This window comes from Chelonia mydas, chromosome 4, assembly GCF_015237465.2.
Source record: "Chelonia mydas isolate rCheMyd1 chromosome 4, rCheMyd1.pri.v2, whole genome shotgun sequence".
Lineage (NCBI taxonomy): Eukaryota > Metazoa > Chordata > Testudines > Cheloniidae > Chelonia > Chelonia mydas.
Genome location: NC_057852.1, coordinates 131,093,931 through 131,100,673, shown reverse-complemented (window position 1 = coordinate 131,100,673; position 6,743 = coordinate 131,093,931).

Sequence of the window (6,743 nt, the reverse complement as noted above, 5' to 3'; positions counted from 1 at the left end):
TGCCAGGACTTATGCTTCTAATTTCCTCTCTAGGATTTGACTTCAAATTTGTAAAGGATGCCTTTTTGCCTCTTACCACCTCTTTTACTCATCTTTTTTGACCAGGCTTAGACATTCTCTTTAGGCATTGTTCTTGTTGGTTCTCTGCTTTTTAGGCATACATTTAGTAGAGCCTCTATTAGGGTGTTTGTAAATAATCTCCATGTAGTTTGCAAGCTTTTCTCCTTCATGATTGTTCTTTTTAATTTCCATTTAACTAGATTCCTCATTTTTGTGTAGTTTCCCTTTTTGAAGTAAATGCTTCCATGATGGATTTTCTTTGGCATTTCCCCGCCCCCTCCCCCAAGGATGTTAAATTTAATTACATTATCATTGCTATTACTGAGTGGTTCAGCTATATTCAGCTCTTGGATCAGATCCTGTGGTCCATTTAGGACTAAATCAAGAATTACCTCTCCCCTTTTGGGTTCAAGGACAAGCAGCTCCAAGAAGCAGTTAGGAATGGTGTGTATAAAATTGTCTCTCTGCATCCCTTGCTAAGGAGACATATACCCAGCCAATATGAGGATAACTGAAAGCCCCATTATTATGGCTTTTCTCTCTAATCTCCCTGAGCATTTCACAATCATCATCACCACCCTGCTCAGATGGTTGGTGGTATATTTCTGCTGCCGTACTCTTACTGTTAAAGCATGGAATTTCTATTCAGAGAGATTCTGTGGTATGGTTTGATTCATTTAAGATTTTTACTTTATTTGACTGTATGCTTTCTTTCACATATCATGCCACTCCCCTAAAAGCACAAGATACTCTGTCATTCCTATATATATATTATATACAGTGTCCCACTGATTATACTCATTCCACCAAGTTTTCACAATGACTATTATATCTTCATTTAATGCCAGGCACTCTAGTTCACCCCTCTGAGTATTTAGACTTCTACCATTTGTATATAAGCACTTATACATTGTGTCAATATTCAGTTGCTTGCCTTCGTGTTTTATATTTAAATTGGGGCTCTTTTACATTTGTCTGTTCATTACTAGCCCCTACCTGTACATTACCCACTTCTTTCCTATCTTCTTTATTAGGATATAGAGATCCCTCTTTAATAAATTGATCCCTAAGGGACATCTCCGCTCAAACAATGTACTCCTCTACCTGTCATCTACATTGTTATTTTATTTATTACATTCTGGTGTTGTCCATTGTTGCTGGGTTCTTTCCAAACGTAGACTACTTGATACCTACCCTGACGAGCTCACAGTCATGGGCGGTGGGTATGAAAGGCCAGGGCAGGCTAAATCACCCCGGCCCCAGGCTGTGGCCCCACTCATGTTCTGTCCCCAGGCCCTGCTTCCCTTCCCCTGTCCCCTGAAGTTGACAGAGGCTCAGCTCCAGCCTGTGACCTGGAGCTTGGGCCCGCCATCAGCCAGGGGTTGGGGTGGCTTGTGGTGGTGCTCACACCAGTGGCCTGGGCAGGGCTCAGGCCAGTGGCCCAGGGCAGAGCTCTGGCCAGCAGTTCAGGCTGGTGGCCCAGTGCTGGGGCTTGGGCCAGCTGGTGGCTCAGGGCTGCTCCGGCCATGGGAGGGGGTGACTCAGGGCTCCTTAGGCCATGGGGGGGGAGCATGACTCGTGGCTTGAGTGCAATGGGCAGGGCCAGCAGGATAACCAGCCTCCCTGAAAGAGGAATTCACCTGCCACCCATGCCCACAGTCTCTGGGCCCTGTTCTGCAAAGACTTCTAGGGACCGAATGGCTAAGCAGCCGTTCTGCAGAAAATGACCTAAGGGATACAGTGGACAAGAAGCTGGATATGAGTCAACAGTGTGCCCTTGTTGCCAAGAAGGCCAATGGCATTTTGGGATGTATAAGTAGGGGCATTGCCAGCAGATTGAGGGACGTGATTGTTCCCCTCTATTCGACATTGGTGAGGCCTCATCTGGAGTACTGTGTCCAGTTTTGGGCCCCACACTACAAGAAGAATGTGGAAAAATTGGAAATCCAGCGGAGGGCGACAAAAATGATTAGGGGACTGGAACACATGAGTTATGAGGAGAGGCTGAGGGAACTGGGATTGTTTAGTCTGCAGAAGAGAAGAATGAGGGGGGATTTGATAGGTGCTTTCAACTACCTGAAAGGGGGTTCCAAAGAGGATGGCTCTAGACTATTCTCAGTGGTAGCAGATGACAGAACAAGGAGTAATGGTCTCAAGTTGCAGTGGGGGAGGTTTAGGTTGGATATTAGGAAAAACTTTTTCACTAGGAGGGTGGTGAAACACTGGAATGCATTACCTAGGGAAGTGGTGAATCTCCTTCCATAGAAGTTTTTAAGGTCAGGCTTGACAAAGCCCTGGCTGGGATGATTTAGTTGGGGATTGGTCCTGCTTTGAACAGAGGGTTGGACTAGATGACCTCCTGAGGTCCCTTCCAACCTTGATATTCTATGATTCTATGGGTGCTTAACTTTATGCACAGGAGCAGTTCCACGGACTTCAATGGGACTACTCTGCTGTGTAAGTCTCAGAAGGATTAGTGTGTCAAATAGACAAGTAAATAGACAGCAGGGGAAGGGGGGCAACAAATACATGGTTGTATTAACAAACAAATAAAAATAGGACAATAAAATTGTATCCAATTTATTCCTAAAGCATAACAATGTCCTATAGGCATTATGGCAGAGATTAGTCTTCAAGAAGGAGATGGAAGGGACTTTGTGGACGAGCTCAGTAAGATAATGCCCTGTATCAGGAGCAGTGTGGAAGCAGGCACACGTGAGAAGCCGACCAACAAACAGTCTTGGCTGGTGACATGGAGGCGTGGACCCAGAATGAGACGAGGGTAAATAGGTAGGGGAGGGCTTTGAAGGGAGCAACACGAAGTTTGTTCCTCTGGAGGAGGGGAGCCAGCAGAAGGATTTGAAGCTGAAAGAAAAATGATGTAATTAATAGGCAAGGTAGATTCTTTTAGCAGCAGTCTTTTGTATGGCGTGAGGGAGAGCAGATGGTGGTGTGCAGGAAGCCAGAGAGGAGGATGTTGCAGTAGTCAAAGTGAGAGCTCATTAGAACTTTCAAGGTGGGGATGAAGAGACAAGAACAGATTCTAGAGATAATGAGGAAGAAATGGCAGATTTTGGACACAACTTGGATGTGTTGGGACAAGGGAGAGACATGGTAACCTCCAGACTACAGGCCAAAGTCAGGGGGATGTTGTTAATGGTGTTGGCAGTGAAAGGGAAGTGTGGAGTGGAGGGGGACGATCAGGAGGAGTTCAGTTTTGGCTGCTAAACTGATGGCAAAACATCCAGGTAGGCTGAAATATGAGATTGGATGGATGTAGTCAAGACAGGAGAGATAAATGTGCACATAGGCAGAATTGACATGATAGTTGAAACCATGGCAGCAAATGAGATGATCCAGAGAGATGATGTACAGGAAGAAACGGGGGAACCAAAGACAAACCTCTGTGAACACCAACAGACCATGGGAAACTGGAAGAGGTGAACCCACCAAAAGACATGCCACAGGATTGGTCTGGTTTGCAGGAGGAAAACTAGAAGAAGGATATAGTGAGGAAGCCCATGTGAGAAGAATGGGTATAATTGGCAGTATTGAAAGCAACAGAGAAGTAAAAGTAAGATGTGGTCAAAATATGAAAGATTGGAGCATCTAATGTTGTTTCCATATCTCTATATTGTGGCCCAATAAATGGATTCCTTTATAGGAGACATTATGGGGAGAAAGACAGTACAAAATCCAAATACAACCCCCATCCCCCAAGTACTTTCAAAAACAACACAAACGCTAGGCTCTTTGCAAACCTCTAAATTGTATTGCACAGGAAATTAGATCCCAGCTGCTGCAAGACCAGAGAAGGACTTACAAATGTAAACTAAACACCATGGTACACTTGTTTTTTCCTAAGCAAGGCATTAAAAATGCACAGCAACACTGAGTGATAAATGTCATTCCCCTCTATAAATCTCTAGCCTGTTGCTAATGGCAACAGATATGCTCCTAAAGTTAACTGAGCTCTTACAGTGGCAATTTTAGTGTCCTCCTGTAATGTGCCAGAATTGGCTGATCAGTTTTGCCTAGTCCTGTGTTGATCTGACTGCATTTAAGGATAAATCTCTTTCTTAACATGATATTTCAAATGGATATTCAACTACAGCTAACTCCAGATTAATAATATCCTGAACATTTAAAAGAGTTAAAGAGATCTGCCATTGCTTGAAGCCATTCTATGCAAAAAATATTTATTTATTTAAATAAATCTCTAGAATGCTGTCTCACAAAATTTATAATTTTAGATCGGGATGGGCCAAAGCAAAAACCATTTACCCAAATTCCCCAGCTAATATGGGACTTGGATCCAAACCATGCTCTTGTTTTGCAAACTGTGATACATATATGCTGTGTTGCCATTATATGTCATCTATGGCAACCACAGAATTTGTTTCTGATTATGCTCTCATCAATAGGGTACATGGTGGATCTGGTCTCCACTGTAGTATGGGACGTACTGAGTACTTGGTGTTAAAAATACTCTACTGTCAGGTTTGACCAGTCTCGCACTGATTTCAGAGGTCCTCAGATCAATGTTCCCTCTAATTTTTGACAGGGCAGGTGCACAAAAAATTTCTTCTGCGCAAATTTTTGACAGGCCCTGTGCGCAAAAAATTTCTTCTGTGCAATTTTTTGTGCTCGCGGTGTTTTGCCGTGTGCTCTGGGTTTAGGATTTGTGTGTGTGCGCGCACACGCACAGGTTACAGGGAACAGTGCCTCAGACACTATAGTGATGAGTGAGACAGACAGATGGATTGATAAAGCCATGTTAGCATCAAGCCTTGAAGCACTGTGTCATTGGATTGCTGCACCTGCACTTGGAACATCATGAGCTGAGCTAACAGCTCAGAGGACTCACCAATACCACTACCTTATGCAGTAATTTCCATGGAGGCAAATGGAATGTAATATGGTTGTTAAATACTAACTCCATCACAATTATTATTGTCACTTATATTACAGTCATGCCCCAAGTCCAAAATAACAACCAGGAGAGCCCTGCACATCTGTGGATATCCGCTGGTGTGGATGTAGTTACGTGTAAAAGGTGGAGCGCGGGTTGGATACAAGTTAATTATCGTGGCCGTGGACCCAAATTTTTGTGTCTGCACAGGGCTCTCACAATCAGATCCCCATTGTGATATACACTGTATTCACACACAGAGACAGTCCCTGCCCAGAAAATATAAATCGAGACAGGAAGAACCAATGAGAGTAATGAACAAAAGAAGGGAAGCGAGAACAATTCTACTCCATTCTATATAGGTTCTAAAAACAATCCTGTCACCACAGTACCTGAGGCCCAGATGCCGAAAGGTATTTAGTCACCAAACTCCTACTAAAATCAAAGGGAGTTAGGGGCCCAAATATATTTGAGGATTTGGGCCTGAGTGCCTAGGTGTGGGTGACAAAAATGAAATTCTGTGGTTTTACAAATTAGCAGTTGAACAATGACAGTAACATTTTTATCCCTGCCTTGCTCAAGGACACATAACTGCACAAGGAGCCAAAGCAATGAAGAAACAGGCCCTGAGTGTTACACTCACAGAATCATAGAATATTAGGGTTGGAAGAGACCTCAGGAGGTCATCTAGTCAAACCCCCTCTCAAAGCAGGACCAACCCCAACTAAATCATCCCAGCCAAGGCTTTGTCAAGCTGGTCCTTAAAAACCTCTAAGGATGGAGATTCCACCATCTCCCTAGGTAACCCATTCCAGTGCTTCACCACCCTCCTAGTGAAATGGTGTTTCCTAATATCCAACCTACATCTCCCCCACTGCAACTTGAGACCATTGCTTCTTGTTCTGTTACCAAAAACCAGCTTGGAGTGTCACAAACTTTACACTGCTAACTTCAAAACATGATTTAATAGTTACAGCAAGCTTCCCTGACAGGTAAATAAAAATCTGCTTTCTGTAACATGTTACAAGCATCAAATATAAATAAAAGCATAAAATATTGAGGAAGATATAATTTTTATAGTGCATTAAAATAAAAAAAATAAAAATTAACAAGCAAGACAGGTTAACATTTTACAAGCATCAGAGTGAGTGAATTATGGCAGAATCATCAGCAGAACAAGCTCTCTCCGCGATTAGCCCTGGAGTATTTTATTTTTCCAGACCAACTCTAATTAGACTGTCGAAATGAGCTCCTGCTATAGCAACCCCCTAAATCACAGACTGCAAAGTGGGTATTCAATTCCAAACAGTCCTGGTGCTGTAATACATGACAGTGAGCCTGTCAAACCATGCACTGCATACAAAGCATTTGGACTGAGTATGTACAGATTGGGATATGGAAAACAGCAAACAGCCAGGTTTCCAGCTGAGTCTTGTAAGGCACAGCCTTGCAATGGGGATGCTGCAGAGCTGAGCAAACCTAGGCATTCTGCAAGGGAGAGGCTGAGCTTCTAGGCACACCATTACAGCTTGGGGTGCAGCTTGCCATTCCCAGGGTCATAGATCAGGGGCGGCAGAGCCTTCCCAAAAGTATGGGGGGGGCAGAGGCCCCTACCTCCTCTGTGGCCCCACCCCTTCTCTTCCGCTTGAGGCCCCACCCCTGGTTAAACTGGAAGCTGGAGCAGGCCGTAAGCCAGGGAACCTCCATCTGCCCAGGGCGGGGGATCTGAGAGCAGCCCCCGGCCCATGTCCCTGCAATGCCTTACCCCCTC